The sequence below is a fragment of the Myxocyprinus asiaticus genome, chromosome 7, assembly GCF_019703515.2.
Source record: "Myxocyprinus asiaticus isolate MX2 ecotype Aquarium Trade chromosome 7, UBuf_Myxa_2, whole genome shotgun sequence".
Lineage (NCBI taxonomy): Eukaryota > Metazoa > Chordata > Actinopteri > Cypriniformes > Catostomidae > Myxocyprinus > Myxocyprinus asiaticus.
This window is the reverse complement of record NC_059350.1, coordinates 20,815,668-20,837,307: the sequence shown is the minus strand read 5'-3', so window position 1 is coordinate 20,837,307 and position 21,640 is coordinate 20,815,668.

Below are 21,640 nucleotides of genomic sequence, written 5' to 3'. Positions count from 1 at the left end.
GGTCAGGGAGGATGGGGAGCAAGTCATCCTAGTTGTACCCTACTGGCCCACCCAGACATGGTTCTCAGATCTCACGCTCCTCGTGACAGTGACCCAGCCCCCCCCCCCCCCCGGCGAATTACCCTGAGGAAGGACCTTCCTTCTCAGGGAAGGGGCACCATCTGGCACCCGCGACCAGACCTCTGGAATCTCCACGTCTGCCCCTTGAACGGGACATGGAGGACTTAATTGGCCTACCGCCCATGGGGGTAGACACGATCACTCAGGCTAGGGCTCCCACTACGAGGCGCCTGTATGCCTTGAAGTGGCATCTATTCGCTATATGTGACATCATCAGATATAAATAAAAAATCTCTTTCTTCTTTTGTTCTTGGTACAGTATATAGACCAGGGCCATATTCCGATTGCCTTAGAGAATTTGCTGATTTTCTTTCAGATATAGTAGTTACTGTGGATAGAGCGTTAATCGTTTGGTGACTTCAACATTCACATAGATAACGAAAATGATACACTGGGATTAGCATTTATCTATGTTATCAACTCTGTTGGGGTCAAACAAAAATGTGACAGGTCCAACTCTTCGTCATAATCATATGCTAGATTTATATCTGTCATATGGTATTGATGTTGATAATATAACAATTCTGCTGCAGAGCGATGACATCTCAGATCATTACCTCATCTTTTGTATGCTGTACTAAGCAAAGGTCACTCAATCTATGCTATGTTATCAATCGGGTAGAACTATTCTTTCAGCCATTAAAGATAGCTTTATAAATAACCTTCCAGATTTGTCTCAAAAACTCTGTAATCCAAAAGATTTAGAAGAACTTCAGGTAATCACAGAAAATATAGATACAGTCTTTTCTAGCATTCTTGATAGTGTTGCTCCCCTTCAATTAAAGAAAATTAAAGAGAAAAAGCCCAGCTATGTGGTACAATGATCACATTCATGTTCTCAAGAGAGCAGCTCAAAAAACAGTGGAAGAGTACAAAATTAGAGGTTTTTCGTGGTGCATGGAGTCCTCTGAAGACTAGCTCCATTAGACGTTGAAACTTTGAGAGGCCCATTGGCATGGATCGCCACTGATAGAGCCCCCGTCCAGTTGTAAATGCCATTTTTTTCTCTGTTTTCTTCAGCAACTTCCACCTGCCAGTAGCCGTTAGAAAAATCGAATGTGCTGAACCACGCAGTGCCTGCCAACGCATCCAATGTGTCATCCACACAGGGCAGAGGGTGATAATCTTTTACAGTCACACTGTTCAAGCATCTGTAGTCGATACAGAAACGCCAGGTTCCACATTTCTTTTTTACGACCGGTGATGCCCAGAGGCTACAGTTCTCCTCAATGACACCATCTGCTAGCAGACCGGCTACTTGTCTCTCTATTTCAGCACGTTTTTCAGGGGACACATGATATGCACGCTGTTTGATAGGTGTCTGCTCACCGGTTCTGATGTAATGTTTCACTAGTTTACATTTACCAAATTCTGCATGGAGGAACTGAAGATGTTGTTGTATTCCAACAGCAATGCTGAGAGTCCAGCTCTCTCTGATTCTGAAATAGGTGACTCATCCAGCAATACAGGAGGTGCTACTCTGGAAGAAGTTGCTGCAGCAATGTTAACCGGAGCATGAAGAAACCGAATGTCCAAGTCATCAACTGAGTAAAACTCACCCAGGTGCATACCTTCTTTCAACTAAATGTACTGTCTGGTAGGATTCAAAATCAGAGTTTTTGTCAGTCCAGTGTGAACAGTGGCTACCGTGTGAGCCACCACTAGACTGGAAGAATCTGCCACATTAGGTTCCAAATAGCCAACAAAGTCACTCGACAAATGAGCCACATTAGGAGAACCCACTTTAAGGTAAGTATATTGTGGTGGCCAGAGACACATTGCAGCACACTGGAACAAAGTTTGGTCTGTAAGGAGAGGGATTGAGATGTCCCACAGTTGTAACTTTGCCTGGCTGAGGTCCAGTAAGGCATGATTTCTCAACAGAAAGTCCCACCCCAACAACACAGTCTGTGTGGTTTCTCTCAAAACATGAAATACATGCTGCCAACAACTGGAAATTTATGGTGATGGTACCCAGTGTATCTAGCATCTGTCCATTCACGGCACGGGCTGCCACATAGTCCTTTTCCAGGGGGCGATTACGAAGTGCTGGAATAGACATGCGGAAATCTGCACTAATGAGAGACACACTGGAACCAGAGTCCACTAACATTTGAACCTCCACACCTTCAATCACTCTTCTCACATACGACACCAGCAGTTCCTTGCCAGTGTTCGTGACCTCATTAATGTCTTTTAAAATTGAATTAATGTCATTAGTGTCATCCATTTGAGGGCCCACGGGCAACATAGCTGGTGTTTGGGCCGCAACATCAGCTACAATGTGTTTTCTGGCCCATTGCATCGTTCCCCTGTGCCAGGAGACATGAAACGCACTCCACGCTTCCTAGAGTCCTCCTCATAGCTGTTCCATCTGCATAGTGAACAGCAGCCACTGCCCCTCCATCACTATTACTGTGAGCAGCATTAACAGCCATGTAATCAGTCTTTATCACAAAGCATTTTCGCACCGACCTGCAATTATCATAGCCTCCTCTAAATCTGTTGCTCCTTGTTCAAGACATTTTGTTCTGAGCACAGGATCCAGACCAGCCACGAAACAGCAAAACTTTTCACCCTGTTGAGCCATATCACCATATTCAGGAAAAGCTTTGTCAACCAACCTGCTGATTTCAGCTGCATACACCTCCAAACTTTCCCGCGGTGCACGAGGGTTGGCCGATAGGCTGGCTCTGAAGCGATCCATAAACTGTCTTTGCCCGAATGCCTCCTTTCTTTCATAGCTGTGTAATTCGCCTGAACAGTATCAGGAAGGCTGTCCCAGAGAAGAAATGCTGCATTGCTCAAACATGTTGGTAGAATCCTCACCAGCTCATAATTGTAGGAAGCAGCGCCGTCACTCTCTGTAAGCGCCCTGACCGCGACCTCGAACTGACGTGCCCAGCATAGAAAGCTCTGCTTTTCATCACCGGAGAACGGCGGCGGCAGCTCAGTCCTCATGTGTCTGTTCACCTAGATACTTAGGAATAAGAAAATAATAAACAACTGCTGCCAGAGTTTTGATCCGCACTTCTTTCTCCTTTTTATTAACTGAAACACATGTGGGGAAAACCCCAGTGCACATGCACATTCACCATCTACAGCAAGCCCCGAGGGGAAAATGTACTGCACACACACACATACACAGTACAGTGTAAAGACATTCAATGTTACAACAATTAAACTAAATTCAAAATTAAGTCTGTTACACTAATGTAAACAAATGGCAGCACGCATCGGAGAAAGATCATGTTTAAAATAAACGTATTATGTGGTTTAAAAGACTGTATGAGTAACTGTTTGAGCGAATATAAATTACAGATGCTTGACCAGCGCAGCCTGTGTCGGCTCGAAAGCCGATTGGAATCTGGCAGCTTATAACATAACTGGCTGTTGCAGAAACACGTGTGTGTGACGGTAAGTATAAAAGGGTCAAAGGAGGTGTTTCCTGTAATCTCAGAACCTCTTCTTAATATAACTCCTCAATTATCCTTAGGGGAATGTCCCAAGAAAATTTAAGACAGTGGTTATTAAACCGCCTATCAAGAAACTACAGCTTGATCCGGGAGAGCTGGCTAATTATAGACCGATCTCAAATCTCCCATTTATGTTGAAAATACTAAAAAAGGTAGTGTCTTCACAACTATGTTCATTTTTACAAATAAATGGTATATATGAAGATTTCAGTCAGGATTTAGGCCCCATCATAGTACAGAGACCACACTTATCAGAGTTACAAATGGCTTGCTCTTATCATCTGATTGCGGCTGCATTTCTCTTCTAGTGCTTTTAGATCTTAGTGCTATCTTCGACACCATAGATCACAAAATACTCTTGGATAGCTTTGAGAATTATTTTGATATTTGTGGACAGGCATTAGCTTGGTTTAGGTCCTATTTATCCGAGCACTACCACTTTGTCTGTGTAAATGAGGAACTGTCAAATCAAACTAAAGTTAAATATGGAGTGCCACAGCGATCAGTTTTAGGGCCTCTGGTTTTCTCTTTATATATGCTTCCCCTGGGAGACATTATCAGGAAGGATTAGTTTTCACTGATATGCCAACATGTAACTTATGCCAACTTTATATTTCCTCAAAACCAGATGAAATTTCACAATGTTCCAAGTTAGCAGAGTGTATCAATGATATAAAAGATTGGATGGCTCAAAATTTCCTTCTACTAAGTATTGGACCAAAAACTTCTAAAAATAAACTGCTAAATTATAATTTGTCTCTCGATGGATGTACTGTCATGTCGTCATCTACAGCAAATAACTTAGGTGTTACTGTATATTTGATAGCAATCTGTCCTTTGAAAATCACATTTTCAGTGGTTGTAGAACTGCATTCTTTCATCTCAGAAATATTGCTAAGTTACAACACATGCTCTCTGTTTCTAATGCCAAAAAACTAATTCATGGATTCATGGCCTCAAAACTAGATTATTGTAATGTATTACTGGGAGGATGTATATATATATATATATATATATATATATATATATATATATATATATATATATATATATATATATATACACTATATTGCCAAAAGTATTCGCTCATCTGCCTTTAGACGCATATGAACTTAAGTGACATCCCATTCTTAATCCATAGGGTTTAATATGACGTCGGCCCACCCTTTGCAGCTATAACAGCTTCAACTCTTCTGGGAAGGCTTTCCACAAGGTTTAGGAGTGTGTTTATGGGAATTTTTGACCATTCTTCCAGAAGCGCATTTGTGAGGTCAGACACTGATGTTGGACAAGAAGGCCTGGCTCGCAGTCTTCGCTCTAATTCATCCCAAAGGTGCTCTATCGGGTTGAGGTCAGGACTCTGTGCAGGCCAGTCAAGTTCTTCCACACCAAACTCGCTCATCCATGTCTTTATGGACCTTGATTTGTGCACTGGTGCGCAGTCATGTTGGAACAGGAAGGGGCCATCCCCAAACTGTCCCCACAAAGTTGGGAGCATGGAATTGTCCAAAATCTCTTGGTATGCTGAAGCATTCAGAGTTCCTTTCACTGGAACTAAGGGGCCAAGCCCAGCTCCTGAAAAACAACCCCACACCATAATCCCCCCTCCACCAAACTTCACAGTTGGCACAATGCAGTTAGACAAGTACCGTTCTCCTGGCAACCGCCAAACCCAGACTCGTCCATCAGATTGCCAGATGGAGAAGCGTGATTCGTCACTCCAGAGAACGCGTCTCCACTGCTCTAGAGTCCAGTGGCGGCGTGCTTTACACCACCACTGCATCTGACGCTTTGCATTGCACTTGGTGTTGTATGGCTTGGATGCAGCTGCTCGGCCATGGAAACCCATTCCATGAAGCTCTCTACGCACTGTTCTTGAGCTAATCTGAAGGCCACATGAACTTTGGAGGTCTGTAGCGATTGACTCTACAGAAAGTTGGTGACCTCTGCGCACTATGCGCCTCAGCATCCGCTGACCCCGCTCTGTCATTTTACGTGGTTACGAGTTGCTGTCATTCCCAATCGCTTCCACTTTGTTATAATACCACTGACAGTTGACTGTGGAATATTTAGTAGCGAGGAAATTACACGACTGGACTTGTTGCACAGGTGGCATCCTATCACAGTACCACGCTGGAATTCACTGAGCTCCTGAGAGCGGCCCATTCTTTCACAAATGTTTGTAGAAGCAGTCTGCATGCCTAGGTGCTTCATTTTACACACCTGTGGCCATGGAAGTGATTGGAACACCTGAATTCAATTATTTGGATGGGTGAGCGAATACTTTTGGCAATATAGTGTATATATACACTATATTGCCAAAAGTATTCGCTCATCTGCCTTTAGATGCATATGAACTTAAGTGACATCCCATTCTTAATCCATAGGGTTTAATATGACGTCGACCCACCCTTTGCAGCTATAACAGCTTCAACTCTTCTGGGAAGGCTTTCCAGAAGGTTTAGGAGTGTGTTTATGGGAATTTTTGACCATTCTTCCAGAAGCACATTTGTGAGGTCAGACACTGATGTTGGACGAGAAGGCCTGGCTCGCAGTCTTCGCTCTACTTCATCCCAAAGGTGCTCTATCGGGTTGAGGTCAGGACTCTGTGCAGGCCAGTCAAGTTCTTCCACACCAAACTCGCTCATCCATGTCTTTATGGACCTTGCTTTGTGCACTGGTGCGCAGTCATGTTGGAACAGGAAGGGGCCATCCCCAAACTGTTCCCACAAAGTTGGGAGCATGGAATTGTCCAAAATCTCTTGGTATGCTGAAGCATTCAGAGTTCCTTTCACTGGAACTAAGGGGCCAAGCCCAGCTCCTGAAAAACAACCCCACACCATAATCCCCCTCCACCAAACTTCACAGTTGGCACAATGCAGTCAGACAAGTATCGTTCTCCTGGCAACCGCCAAACCCAGACTCGTCCACAAGATTGCCAGATGGAGAAGCATGATTCGTCACTCCAGAGAACGCGTCTCCACTGCTCTAGAGTCCAGTGGCAGCATACTTTACACCACTGCATCCGACGCTTTGCATTGCACTTGGTGATGTATGGCTTGGATGCAGCTGCTCGGCCATGGAAACCCATTCCATGAAGCTCTCTACGCACTGTTCTTGAGCTAATCTGAAGGCCACATGAACTTTGGAGGTCTGTAGCGATTGACTCTGCAGAAAGTTGGCGACCTCTGCGCACTATGCACCTCAGCATCCGCTGACCCCGCTCTGTCATTTTACGTGGCCTACCACTTTGTGGCTGAGTTGCTGTCATTCCCAATCGCTTCCACTTTGTTATAATACCACTGACAGTTGACTGTGGAATATTTAGTAGCGAGGAAATTTCACGACTGGACTTGTTGCACAGGTGGCATCCTATCACAGTACCACGCTGGAATTCACTGAGCTCCTGAGAGTGGCCCATTCTTTCACAAATGTTTGTAGAAGCAGTCTGCATGCCAAGGTGCTTCATTTTATACACCTGTGGCCATGGAAGTGATTGGAACACCTGAATTCAATATTTTGGATGGGTGAGCGAATACTTTTGGCAATATAGTGTATATATATATATATATATATATATATATATATATATATATATATATATATATATATATATATATACATATATATATATATACTTCACAAATAAACTTCATTTTGTTCAAAATGCAGCAGCTGGATTGCTGACTAGAACCAAGAAATATGATCATATCAGCCCAATTTTATCGTCGCTACATTGGCTACCTGTTAAATTTCATAAACATTTTAAAATTCTATTAACTGCTTACAAAGCTTTGAATGGTCTAACTCCATAGTACTTAAGTGACCTTTTATCACTCTATATTCCATCACATTCACTATGATCACAAAATTCTGGCCTGTTAATAATACCTAGAATATTAAAATCTACAAAAGGAGGTAGATCCTTTTCCTATTTGGCTCCTAAACTATGGAATAGTATTCCTTATATGGTTTGGGACTCAGACAAACTCTCTCAGTTTAAGTCTAGACCAGGGATGGGCAACTGGCAGCCCGCGGGCCGTATATGGCCCTATACGTCGAACAAGACTGAGGATTGATTTTATTTCTTTGAAAAAGGGATTATGTAAAGATTGCACTCAGTTTATGATGTTATTACAACTATTGATCAGAAGAGGTCGCTTGTTCTTAGCAGACCCGCTGATCACTCTAGGATTCTAGCATGCAACATCTTACACTTGCTCATCATTCATAAGGTAAATTGAGCTAAATTTGACCTCAGCTTGTCAGCGACAAGTTAATGTACGCAGGTGGAACCCATGTCTTTTGTTTGCTTGGATACGAAATCTGTCATTAAAGATTTAAATTTGATTTGCAAATACACCATTTATCAAGTGATCAAAGAGGCGTACAGTATGATAGATACATACACCAGAGCTGCTCTCCTCACAGATGTAAAGGGTAAATAAAATACATGGGTAAAAGGCATCAAAAGTTTTTACGAAATCTGTGACAATGCGGGAATCACAGCTCGTGCTTGTGAAAAATGAAAAAGTTGGTATAAGAGGAAGAAACTTTGAAGAAATGCGCGATTGAGATGCCTGACTGATTGTTGAAAAGTCTTGCGAATAGAGAGAATGTTCTCTGACGCACGGGACTGTTCAGTCCGTGCATGTATGTTGTGGTGCTGAAATGTTTTGTATTAATGCACTGAAATGTTATGTTCTTGTATCCAATATTGTTATTGATGGTAATATTTAGATTTTAACTAATACCTATAAGCTGTTTTATGAGGTGGGGTTGAAAATGTTGTCTGTTCATTTGTGTGTTTGTCTGTTGGAAATGTAGACAATGCAAATGAGATACATTTTCTTGAAAATGTAAGTCCGAAGTATATTGCTTGTCAATTGAACATGAATTTGTACATGTGAATGGCATGTTTTAGTAAAAATGCAACTTACAAAATAATTATATTAGTTTTTAAAAATATTGTTAAATAAAAATGTTAATATAGGTACCAAAATCTTTAAAAGAACATTGCATTAGTTGTGTATTGTAACACAGCTTCCCCTGTCATACAGTCGGCTCTGTCGTTCTTGAGCTTGGAGCAAATTCTCCTGTGTTAGTTGCCCCAAGGTGTGGAGTTTTGCTCAAAGATCAATAATTTATTTAATTTTGTTCTTACTGTTTGAAGGTCCCTCCTCCCAAGCTTCGCGTTTGACATCAAGCACAACGTGTGGGCGCCGCCCATACAGCAGCTCAAATGGGAAAACCCAGTGGAGGCTTGCGGGACCTCTCATACTGCGAATAACAGGGGATTGAGCCATTTGTCCCAATTTTTAGCATCCTCGTGCACAAACTTACGAATCATGTTCTTAAGGGTTTTATTAAATCGCTCCACCAGGCCATCTGTCTGTGGATGGTAAACACTGGTGCGAATTGACTTAATGCCCAATAATTCGTAAAGCGTGACATAAAAGTTGTGCCTTGATCGGTGAGGATTTCCTTTGGAATCCCCACCTGGGAGATTATTTTGAAGAGTGCCTCCACAACACTACATACTGAAATGCTGCATAGAGGCACTGCTTCCGGATATCGCGTTGTATAGTCCACTAGGACCAACACAAAGCGATGTCCGCGTGCTGACCGTTCTAATGGCCCAACGAGGTCCATGCCAATTCTCTCAAAAGGGACCTCGATCAGCGGAAGGGGGTGCAATGGCACTTTTGGGGTGGCCGGCGGATTCACCAGCTGACATTCACGGCAAGCCACACACCACCTGTGGACATCGCGCCAATGCCCGGCCAATAAAAATGGGCTTTTAGATGGTTCAGTGTTTTCCTTTCCCCTAGATGACCCACCATGGCATTATAATGAGCCACGTGGAACACCATTTCCCAATGGTATTAAGAGCTGGGTTGTATCTTCCTTTGTTTGAGCATCCTGAGTCACTCTATACAACCGCTCGTTTATAATTGCGAAATAGGGATATGAAAGTGCGACATTCGGCTGGAGTTGTTGACCATCAATCACTCTCACTTTGTCGAAGGCGTGCTTGAGGGTTTCATCTCACGACTGCTCCAAAGGGAAATCCCCTTTGGGAAATCCCCTTCAGAGCTCTGAGCACCAGAACCGTCAGGCACAGGAACAGTTTTTTCCCTCAGGCTATCCATCTCATGCACAGTTAAATTGACCCATTGAGCAATAACTATGTGCAATACACAGTTTAGTCTTTCTTATATTTATCCAACACATCCAACCTCTTCTGCCATTTCATTCCTCTGAAAAAAAAACAAAAAAAAACATTTGCACTGTACATAACAGATTTGTATTTGCACTGTACATAACAGATTGTATTAGATTTGCACTACCCAGTGTATGTATGTATGTGTGTGTCTGTACGTATGTGTATAATTAGTTTTATTTTGTATTATTATCTATGTCTTGCTGCTGTTTTTGTATTGTTTTTGTATTGTTGTACACTGGAAGCACCTGTCACCAAGACAACTTCCTTAATAAAGCTGATTCTGATTCTGATTATATTTTGTATTTTAAATATGTAATGTTACTCCCCAACCCTGAATATAGAGAGTAATGTTGTGCATTAATTGTTTTCCTTCTGGTGTGTGGACTGGAAACCAAAAATATATAAAAAGTCACAAAAGTTGCTGTTCGGACACTGATTGAAAATTAGATTGATAAAGGTCTACAAAAAAAAAAAAAATTTTTTAATTTTAAAGTTGCATAGTGGAAAAAAAAAGTGCAGAGTGCAGTAAGTAAAAAAGAAAGCAACAACAAAGAAACAAACAAAAAACTAGCAGATGTTTGTCTTAAGCTGAACAGTACCTTTATCAGGCTATTGCGTAAGGTCTGTTTTGAAGATGAGGTCATCCATACTGTACTTCAGCATCCAGTGGAGACACTGATGGTGAAAAGAAGCACTGAAGAAAAAGAAAAATATGGACTAAAACGTTTGCTTGCTAGTCTCACTGTACTCAATATGCAAAAAAAAAAAAAAAAAAAAAAAAAAAATATATATATATATATATATATATATATATATATATATATATATATATATATATATATGTGTGTGTGTATATATATATATATATATATATATAGATAGATAGATAGATAGATAGATAGATAGATGGATAGATATAGATATATATAGATATAGATATAGATATATAATTTTTTTTTTCAGTCTGATTTTCATTAAGTGTGGCCATCTACTTTTTAGATTTTTGAGAGCTATGTAAATAAATTCTATAAAAAGCATTGAATTGGCTGCTTCTGAATTAACATACTTTTATAGTATGTGCTGAATTCGGTGAAGAGCTTACTTCTCGACCATTAATGTTATGTAGGCATGCAGGTGTGTAGTATAAATACATTCCCGAATAAACTGCATGTGCCATTTTGGCATTGTCCTGTCAACTTTTTGAATCTAGACTGCTCCTCAAAACATGTGGCTTTATGGTTTAGCAAAGTGTTCATTGGTTGCAAACCTCAGAATCTCAGCAGATCTCTTACTGTATCATTCTGTTTGAGTTTTAATTGCTTTTTGCATACTGTCCCAGATAGCACATGAACATCTTCGAGATGTTTGTTTTAGATCTTTTCATCTGGAAAGCATCGCAATTTAATAAACATCTGAACATCTTACAAAGATCAGATTTACATTCTAAATCAAAAACGTCTCAAAGACATCTGCTGAATGTCTGATTGACATCCGAGAAGAAATGTCTTATACGTATGTCTTAGACGTATTGCGGATGAGCAAACAATCTAAAAAATATGTCTTCCAGATGTAAACGCACACATTAAATAGATGTCTGGGTGATGTACATGTGCTATCAGGGATGTAACAGTATCCACTTTCGGATGGAGGAAATCTTTTACTTACTTGATCTGTTGCATATTGATGGGGTTATGTGGGAATTTATTTTCCATCTTTTGTTGGCACCATCTAGTGGCCACAGCATCATCTATATTGCCTAAAAATGCATGTTTACAATATCAATACCACATAAATAGAGTGGGTAGAATTACAATTACCATGAAAAGATATTTCAAAAAGTCAGTAAAATGGCTAATAAATTTTTTTTCTTCAGTTTTAGTATTTAGTTGTAAATTACTGTCTATATTGCTGCTGAAGCAGCACGTACATGCAGATAGCTCTGTCACATAATACCTGGCACTTTTCATTGCACTGGTCAGGAATTGTGATTAGATGAGGCATTTAAATATAAATCTATAGGATTGCTGGGTGGATTGTCACTTCTATTTAAGGTACCAATCAATGGAAATTTAAATGATAATCCAGAAGTAGTTGTTTTTGAATGGGAGTAAATAGAGAAGATCCCTCAGTGTCCTCTGCCCTCCCAGCCCAGAGACTTAAAATGCATTTCTATGTAAACAGTTTGTCACATAATACATTTATTGCCTGGCCACTATTCTTCAAAAGATTTGCCACAACATAGTAATTCTGGAGTGAGTTATTTTGGGAGTTAGTTATGAAAAAGAGCTGTTTAATGAGTGAAATCACACACAATTTTGCAACAACGAGTGTTTGTAACCTGCTAGCCAGCTTAGCATTGCTTATTCTTATTCTCATACGTTCATCGTTTTATCCTTTGTCATTTTACCATGCGTTTCAGGTTTTTCCGCTATTCTACTGTTTCATCTGTGTGTATTTTACCTGTTGCTGCTGGCGCCTAGCTCGAGTCTGTGTTTGTAGCCTGCTAGCTTTTTTTAGCATCGCTTATCTATCTGTTTTCAGCTTTTAATCCTTAACATTTGCAAGTTTTCAGCATGCATCAGGTTTTCCCTCGCATTATTCTCTTATCGCGATTCAACTGCGTACATTTTCCGCATGCATCCACTTTCTATTTTTATCGCGATTAAACTGCACGCATTTTACAGCGCGCACCTTTTTTTTCTCCTCTGTGTTACATGGATTATTGCATCGATCTCAAAGCACCGCTTATTAATAACAACTATAACAACAAACAATTGCGTGAGGGATTCACATTGATCTCAAACCCTCACCACTCAGGAACAACCAACAACAACAATCAATTGCTGTAAGTCATGGCATCCACACATGTTATTTCTTCCTGCATTGCATGCAGTGGTGATTTCTCGGGCCAGCAAAGGAATGCATTTATGGTCGGAGATATCAAGTAGGAATATCCCACATCCAACTTGAATGAAATGCATCATAGCCATGAACCCTGACGAAAATAAATTTATTGCAAGAAACATTTAAATGCAAATATTATTAGATAGATTTTTCCAGGTATTATAGACCTCCTTGGTAGATTCATATGAAAAATTATGATTTCTGAATGTCTGTTCGGGATACGTTCATTTCACAAAACAGTCATTCTGCAGTTAAAATTAGGCTTGCCTGAGCATTAAGTGTCGTTTCAAGTTCTGGCTTTCGTGCGTGGACGTGTTTTTAAAATGTCAATTGGTATTACTAGTTAGCTGCAACATAATGTATGATGCCCAAAGGCATAGGGTGTCTCATTCATTGTGAAACTGTGTTTTCTTAATGGCATGAATCACACTGAAGTCCTAGACTTTAAATGCACGGCCCGCCACTGATTGCATGTCACATGTTTACAATAGCTTTTTCCATCAGCAGGGAGGGATTCACATGTGATAATGTAAGGAATTAGTCAGGCTGACAGAGAAGGTTAATGAGTTAAGAGACACACATCCAAATGCCAGTGGAGGTCAGTGAGAAAGAGAAGCTGGTAGATACTGTTTCGGATGCGGGTAGAACAGCGAGCAACACACACACTTTGGTTCCGACTCTAGAGCCCATGCAGCAGGGGTGTATAGGTGACGTCTTGGTGGCATACTCAGCAAAGCAACACCACTCTCCCATTCCTATTAGGGTTTCCAATCGATTCTCCCCACTCAGTGATGCACCCTCTGAGAATCATGTTGAAAGAGCCCTAATAATTGGTGATTCTATTGTAAGGAACGTGGAAATAGAGACTCGAGCCACTATTGTTAAATGCATTTCGGGTACCAGAGCATCTGATATCAGATCAAATTTACAAGTGCTAGCTAATGCTAAACATAGATATTCTAAAATTGTCATTCATGTCGGTACTAATGATGTCTGGCCTCGCCAGTCGGAGATCACTAGAGATAATGTTAAAGAGGTGTGTGAACTTGCAAAAATGATTTCAGACACTGTAATATGCTCTGGCCCCCTCCCTGCTCATCGTGGTGATGAGGTTTATAGTAGATTAGTGTCACTTAATGGCTGGATGCCTGAGTGGTGTCTGGAGAATAGCATAGGATTTATAGACAATTGGAAGAGTTTTTTGGGGTAGACCTGACCTGCTAAAGAGAGACGGACTCCATCCCTCCAGGGAAGGTGCCACTCTCCTCTCTAGTAATTTGGCTCATAGACTTAATGATAGTATTTAAATAACTGGGGCCCAGGTCAGGAAGCAGAAAAACTGGTTAATCCAAACATCTGCTAGCTGCCTTGAGACGTCACACAGATCACATAAACTACAACACATAGAGACTGTGTCTGTTCCCCAAACTACCAAACACAAAACTCTCACTAAATCATTTAGAAAGAATCGGTGTATATTTTTACTGATATGCGCAGATATGAAAAGTTTTTTCAGAACATATAATGCAGAAAACAATGCTTGAATTGGTGTCATAACGTTGTTTGTCCAGCAGAGCACGCTCCAACTCCACTGTTTACAGAGCTGAGCTGACGGTGGTGTTAAGCGGTGTCTTCTCAGTAAGTTGCTAACTAGTTTGTGAAATACATACTGGAAAGTTAATAAACAATGACCCATCATTTTCCCTTTTCAATATAACTAATATAACGTTAACCCTGTCCCTGACAACCATGTCACTCATGTTTATTACATCTGTTAGCTGTGTTAGTCAGCTATGCTTTGTCAGTGCAGTAAGTAATGTAGCAGATTGAAAGGTAAGCATCAGAGCATCTTTTTGCAGCTCAGCAGACAACGGTGCGGTGGTGGATTGTGTCTGTTGAGTGTTGATTTCACGCTATGTTGTTACCTAGTTGGTGAGATGCAGTGCTGGAAAGTAAATAAACAACATCCATCTTTTACTCTCCGTGACAAAGAGCTTATAGCTAACTAGCTAACCATGTAGCTACTTTCATTACTTGTCAGTTGAATGGAAGCTAATGTGTAAACATGTATTCACCAAACTGTTTTGTTCAGGATTCACAGTTTGGTACCCCCTTCAACCAAACAATTCCAGTCATTGCATTTATAAAATATAATATTTAAAAGTCTGGTTTTCCACCAATGAAAGTTTTCCCTGAACTTGTATAGCAGAACACGGTATAACACCGCTGCTGCTGTTTGTCTCGGCAGGTGTAAATGCTTCTTGTTTTACAACCTGCCCCTAATTGACTGGCAGTATTAATATAGTCAGCATTTGACTGATACTAAACAGCACTGATGTTTATTTAGCTATTTATTTTATTTTTATTTATTCTTTATTTTAATGGTCAGCATTTGACTGATACTAAACAGTACTGATGTTTATTATTTTATTGTATTTTTATTTATTCTTTATTTTAATGGTCAGCATTTGACTGATACTAAACATACAGTACTGATGTTTATTTAGCTATTTATTTTGTTTGAATTTATTCTTTATTTTAATGGTCAGCAATTGACATACTAAACATATGGTACTCATGTTTATTTAGCTATTTATTGTATTTTTATTTATTCTTTATTTAAATAGTCAGTAACTGACCGATACTGAACATACAGTACTGATGTTTGAGCTATTTATTGTATTTTTATTTATTCTTTATTTTCTCAGTGTTCATTTCTAGAATTTGTTAACAATGTATAATAATAATATCAAATATTCTTTGATAAAAAGATTTGATTAAGAAAGCAGCCTTCTGAGTACCTTTGCATTGTCATATCGGTGCAAAACGGTGAACAATCCACATAGAAAATGTCTGTTTTCATTCCAGCTCAAAAATTAACTATATCGGTCACCATATCGGTAATCGGTGAATTTTCCCCCTCTAAAATTGGTATTGATCTCAAAAATCCCATATCGATCGGGCTCTAATTTACAGTTAAGTTTTTGGTGTTACTCAGAGGATAGGATATAAATTTAAGTCTTTTGGACTAATAATGCTTAATGTGACACTGTCAGATATAAATAAAAAAACTCTGTCGTCTTTTGCCCTTGCTACAGTATATAAATCACCTAGGCCTTATTCTGATTTCCTTGGTGAATTTGCTAATTTTGTATCAGATCAGATAGAGCTTTAATTGTTGGTGACTTCAACATTCACATAAATAATGAAAATGACACATTGGGATTAGCATTTATCAATATCCTCAACTCTCTTGGAGTCAGACAAAATGTGACAGGACCAACTCATTGCCATAATCATTTGCTAGATTTAATTCTGTCATATGGAGTTGATACTATAGAAATTCTACCATAGAGCGATGACATCTCAGATCATTACCTCGTCTCTTGTATGCTGCAATCAGCTAATGTTACTCAATCTACACCGTGCTATCGTTCAGGTAGAACCATTCGTCGACCACTAAAGATAGCTTCACTAATAATCTTCCAGATCTATCTCATACACTCAGTAAGCCCCAAAGCCTAGAAGAACTTGATGAAATAACAGAAAATATAAATACAGTCTTCTCTAACACTCTTGATAGTGTTGCCCCCCTTCGATTAAAGAAAATTAAAGAAAAAAGCCCTGCACCATGGTAAAATGATCATATTCATGCTCTCAAGAGAGCAGCTCGGAAAATGGGGTGCAAGTGGAAGAACACAAAATTAGAGGTATTTCGTATGCATGGTGCATGGAAGGATAGTGTCTGTAGCTACAGACAGGCACTAAAAGCTGCCAGGTCAACATATTATAGAAAACTCATGGAAAGTAACCACAATAATCCTAGGTGTTTATTCAGTACTGTGGCTAAATTGGTTAGGAATAAAGCCTCAACTGAACCAGATATTCCATCGCAGCACAAGAGTAATGACTTCATGGATTCCTTTACTGATCAAATTGAAATAATCAGAAATAAAATTTGAATTATGCAATCATCTGTCACAGTACCTCAGAAAACAGTGTTTCATAATTTTCCTCACTTGCAACTTCAATCCTTCGCTGTCATAGGTCACGAAGAGCTAACAAAACTTATCAAAACATCAAAAGCCACAACATGTTTGTTAGATCCAGTACCAACTAAGCTCTTAAAAGAGGTATTCCCTGTAATCTCAGAATCTCTTCTTAATATTATTAACTCCTCGCTATCCTTAGGACATGTCCCAAGAAACGTTAAAATGGCAGTTATCAAATCGCTTATTAAGAAGCCACAAAATGGTCCTGGAGAACTAGCTAATTATAGACCGATTTCAAATCTCCCGTTTATGTCGAAAATACTAGATAAGGTAGTATCCTCCCAACTATGTTCATTTCTACAGAGAAATAGTATATATGAACAATTTCAGTCATCTGATCGCGGCTGCATTTCACTTCTAGTGCTTTTAGATCTTAGTGCTGCATTTGACATGATAGATCACAACATACTTTTGAATAGGCTAGAGAATTATGTTGGCATTTGTGGACTTGCATTAGTATGATTTAGGTCCTATTTAGCAGACCGCTACCATTTTGTCTATGTAAATGAGGAATTGTCAAACCTAAAAAAAGTCAAGTATGGAGTGCCACAGGGATCAGTTTTAGGGCCTCTGCTTTTCTCCTTGTATATGCTTTCCCTGGGAGATATTATAAGGAATCGTGGAATAAGTTTCCACTTTTAGGCTGACGATACCCAATTTTATGTTTCTTCAAAACCTGACGAAATTGCACAATTCTCCAAATTAGCAGAATGTATCAATGAAATAAAAGATTGGATGGCCAGAAATGTTTCGACAAAACAGAGGTACTAATTATTGGATCAAAAACCTCTAAAAACAAGCCGCTAAAATATAATTTGATTCTTGATGAATGTACTCTTACATCGTTTTCAACAGCGAAGAAACTAGGTATTATATTTGATACCCAATCTGTCCTTTGAAAATCAAATTACCAATGTTTGTAGAACAGCATTCTTCCACCTAAGAAATACTGCGAAACTACGACACATGCTCTCTGTTGCTGATGCCGAAAAACTCATTAATGCGTTCATGACCTCAAGACTAGATTATTGTAATGAATTACTGGGAGGATGTCCAGCAAGATCAATAAATAAACTTAAGTTGGTTCAAAATGCAGCAGCCAAAGTGCTTACTAGAACCAAGAAATATGATCATATTAGCCCCATTTTATCGTTGTTACATTGGCTACCTGTTAAATTTCATATTAATTTTAAAATTCTGTTAACTACATACAAAGTTTTGAATGGTGTAGCTCTGCAGTACTTAAGTGACCTTCTAGCATGCTATATTCCATCACATTTACTACGATTGCAAAATTCTGGCCTTTTAATAGTTCCTAGAATATCATAATCCACAAAAGGAGGTAGATCCTTTTAATATTTGGCTCCTAAACTATGGAATAGTCTCCCTGACACTGTTCGAGATGCAGACACACTCACTCATTGAGTCTAGACTAAAGACACATCTATTTAGCCAGGCATTCACCTAATTTATCCTTCAACTCACAATTTGGCTGCTTTAGTTAGGTCTGCCGGAACCAGAAACCAGAAACATTAATCATGATCTATAACTCTGCAATAAATTGAATGGCATCTGTGCTAATATTATTCTGTTTGTTTCCCTGTCTCAACCTCGGGACTCCTATCCTGAGGTCCGGCTGGATCCAGCTCCATTCCTGCTTCGTGTTGGAATCCACTGCTACGTGTCTCTGAGTGATGACAACTTATAGCAGCCGGTGCCAGCCAAACATCACTTCAGTCTATTACAATGGACTTCAGACGATGAACTGATGCCAACTCCAACCATAAGACATGGGATACATCATATGCCATTGCCTGAACCTTGGACTTAGGATAGACCTCACCGAAATTACCGGCCGGTTGAACTGCGATGCACCTCACTGATCTCTGCCTGCATCACCTTGGTCTAATGATGAACTACACTTTTAATGGAATACATAGACTATCAATTAATTGCCAACAAACCCCTTCATCAGCCAACTAACAAGGACAATGCATCTATGTGAACTTCTGCAGTTAATCCAGGATGGACTTCAAAGACATTAGTCATTAATCTTACCGTTCATACAGAATCTTTGTTTAAACACTGACCCTTAACACTTACTTAGTTTAATAATTTTAAACCATGACTTGCACTATACATAAGTTATATTGGCATTATATTCGTGATGTTAGCCAGAGGGGAACTGGCCCCCACAGTGAGCCTGATTTCTCCTAAGGTTATTTTTCTCCATTAACCAACATCTTATGGAGTTTTGTGTTCCTTGACACAGTCGCCTTCGGCTTGCTCACTGGGGTTCTAAATACAATTATTATTTAATTACTTATTTTTAAACACAATTCAAAATTGTCTTTTATCAAACTACACGATGATGACTCTAAGACATTTTAGATATTACAGTTTCATTTTTTGTAAATGCAAGATTTTCTGTAAAGCTGCTTTGAAACAATGTGTGTTGTGAAAGGCACTATACAAATAAAAATGTCTTGACTTGACAGGTGCAGTTTGTTTTTTGGCACTTTATTCATTTCTATGGTATCTGCAAATGATGACTGACTGTCTAAAACTCTGAAAGCTTAAATGACGTCAGGGCCATTATGAGGTGCACATGATCCAAGTTGAGCCTTGTTGACCATTGTTCATTCTCTTAAGCACTCAAGGTTTGGCTTATTAGCATGGCCCAGTTAGTTCCTGCTGCTCCATGGTATAACTAAACCTACATCTGGTTCCAAAAAAGTGTCCTTTCATTGATGGCCAAAAGTAGCAAGCAAATTTTTGCTAATATTCCATCACAGTAGGCATATTTTGGAGAACTCTTAAAAGCTCAGGATAGACACTACTGAAGAGCCTTCTTTTAAGTAAAGGGGGAAAAATATGGTAACGGTAAAACATCTACTATAAGGAAACATTAGCAATTTTTATGTCTATATGCTTACATTTTGATTTATATGCGTGAAAATAATGTTATTTCATCAGAATACACAGTTTCCTTTGAATGGCCGACAATGGAGAAAGATGCTTTTTGTCTGCAGAATGATGTCATGCTATCTACCAGCAAGGCATAATTGAATAATCTAACGAACCAAACATTGACCCCTTGGATTACCCAATGATCAAGATTGCTTATGGTCATCTTTGGAAACAGGCCCTATGGTCATCTAAAAAACCCTGATCACAAGATACAGCATGTTATAGGAAACAATATGTTGTTTTTGTTTGTTTTGATTATTGGTTTTTAACTTTTTCACTTTAAATAGGTGCTTCCATCCAGGGCTCTGATGCGGTTTGAAATGGCTGAACCCTTTTTTACACTAACATAACGATTTGCTTCAGAAGACATTCATTGATCGACTGGAGACGCATGGATTACTTTTAAGCTGCCTAAATATTACTTTTGGACCATCAAAGTGCTGGCACCCGTGTGCTTCCATTATAAGAAACTGACAGAGCTCTATCTTCTTCTAAAAATCTTCGTTCATCTGCTGAAGAAAGACAGTCATAAACATCAGGGATGGCATCAGGGTAAGTGAATAATGAGAGAATTTTCATTTTTGGGTGAACTACTCCTTTAACGCATGTAGAGGCGGTAGAGCAGTTGTTTGGTACAGGGGCCACATCGGGCTTTAAAGGAATAATTCACACAAAAATGAAAATTCTCTCATCATTTAGTCACCCTTATGCCATCCCAGATGTGTATGACTTTCTTTCTTCAGCAGAATACAAATTAAGATTTTAAGAAGAATATCTCAGCTCTTTTGGTCCATATAATGCAAGTGAATGGGTGGCAAAATTTTTAAGCTCCAAAAATCACATAACTCAGCATAAAAGTAGCCTAATCTATGTGACTCCAGTGATTAAATCCATGTCTTCAGAAGTGATATGATAGGTTGGGTGAGAAACAGATCAATATTTAAGTCAATTTTTACTATAAATTCCCCTCCCTGCTCAGTCAATCTCAACTTTAACTTTCACTTTCTTCTTTTGTTTTTGGTGATTCACATTCTTCATGCATATCACCATCTACTGGGCAGGGAGAAGAATTTCTAGCAAAATTGGACTTAAATATTGATCTGTTTCTTACCCACACCTATCGTATCACTTCAGAAGTCATGGATTAAACCACTGGAGTCATATAGATTACTTTTATGCTGCCTTTATGTGCTTTTTGGAGCATCAACATTTTGGCATCCATTCACGTGTATTGTATGGACCTACAGAGCTGAAATATTCTTCTAAATATCTTAATTTGTGTTCTGCTGAAGAAAGAAAGTAATACACATCTGGGATGACTTGAGGATGAGTAACTGATGAGAGAATTTTCATTTTGTGTGAATTATTTAAGTAGCACATGGGGGGTCACATTATACTCCTTTTGAGATACAATGTTCCAAATTGATTTAGTTCTTGTATCTTTTAAGCCCAGCAATAGTTGTGTTCTCATTCTAATGCAGGATGCACAATTTTCTGAAGTTTGTGACTGGTGGAATGTTCTGCCTGAAGTATTGCTCTACAAAGGTTGATACTTTTCTATCAGGCATTAGAAAAAACTTGATAAAGGCTAAGCATAATTATAAATTATTTTATCACCTCTACTTTCCTGGGGCCGTATTCACAAGACATCTTAAGGCTAAAAGTAGCTCCTAACTTGCCAATTTAGGAGAAACTCTTAAAAATAATGGCCGTGTCAATCCTAATTTTAGGACTCCTAAATTTTTGCTCTAAGAGTATTTCACAAAGCGTTTTAGCGCTAAAATCAGCTCCTAAATCTGTGAAAAGTTAAGGGTAGTCAAGAGGACTAAATCACAAACAATCCTAAAATGGCTGTTGCCAGCAATCCGCCTCGGAACGTAAACATTTTAGAA